Raw genomic sequence first — 1,419 nt, 5'->3', positions numbered from 1 at the left:
AGGCTTGGGTCTATTTTCAGTTTTCGGCAGGTATTGAGCCAATTTTTCCAGCACCATTTATTAAAGAGGCTATCATTCTTCCAGTGAGTTTGATTGGCCCTTAGGAGCATTTTCAAAACACCACATCTAACTCCAGTTATGCAGAATTTGCTACATTATAATAATTAGGTTTTTTTTTTACAAAAGATTTATTTATTTTGAATAGAAGTATTAAATATTATACTAATTACTGGTTATTTTACTTTGTACCCAGGGAAAAGAAATGAATATTCATTAGCTCCTTAAGCTACTGATCCTCCACCGACTAGACGGATTCTAACATCACCACGAAGCTGTGGGTGGGTAGAAAATGCTCCCTGTAAAGCGAGGCTCATGCTGCAAATCACAGCCCAATTTATTCTGCTAATGTGCACATGCTCCAACCCCCGTGTGAATTCTGTTAGCATTATACTGCCCAGAGCTCCAAGCTGTGCAGCCAATAAGCAAGAAAAACTCTTAAATTGATCATAAGACAACAGAATTTTTCTGTCCACATAACTCATTGACCGTGAACAAGTTTTAAAAATTTAAACGCGATTTTACAGAATAAAATGAACACCTCCACATCTCTAAGGCATGCCTTGTCATAGCAAAGGAATATTTCAACCCATATTTCAATCATTTTTCTGACTTGGTTTTTGTTCCTCCTCTGAGGAAAGTGTCTGCCCAAAAGGTCCCATGTTGAGATTTTAACTGTGGCATTTTCACTATAGCTCAATACTAAACACTGTGTGGTTGTTGTTTGTTTTGTTTTGTTTTGTTTCTCCCTCCAGTGGAAGGGAAAACTAATTAGAGAACACATTTCTCAGGATACCAGTCCTGTTAAATTTCAATGCTTGTTCAGTCTAAGACACCTCTATGTTGGAGTCTATGAGCTGCTTGATTTTTATTTTGTGGTTTATTAAGTTTTGTGAACCAGTTTAGTGCTTGAGCAAGCCATTAACTCAGGAGAGAAGAGGCCGGTGGGCTAGGGGAAGCCAGCCTCACTGAGGAGTCATCATTTTTCTGGGCATGGCCTGGGCACTGACTAGCAGCTTCAGTGGGCACTTCTGCCAATCACAAATGCACTAGGAAAGAGTAGACACCATGGGAAATGGAAAAAAAACAGCTGTGGGGTCCTGCTTCCATGGGGGGCAGGATTGGAATGGGGTGGCATTCTGCAAAACACAACCTCTTGAAATTGTGAGCTTTCTAGAAAGCTAGAAAGTACATACATTTTTTTCTCTCAAGATAGTAAAACTTCCATGTAGTTTTTGCCCACAGAAGAACAAAGAGGAAAGATGTGACATTACAGATTTCCAATTTTGGGAATTGGGAAAGAAGAGGACTTATTCCATCAACATTTACCGAGCACCAGGCGGGTGTTGTATTACACTCTTG

Source organism: Chinchilla lanigera, unplaced genomic scaffold (assembly GCF_000276665.1).
Source record: "Chinchilla lanigera isolate Chin_1 unplaced genomic scaffold, ChiLan1.0 scaffold00049, whole genome shotgun sequence".
In the NCBI taxonomy this organism is placed as follows: domain Eukaryota; kingdom Metazoa; phylum Chordata; class Mammalia; order Rodentia; family Chinchillidae; genus Chinchilla; species Chinchilla lanigera.
This window is presented reverse-complemented; position numbering follows the sequence as displayed.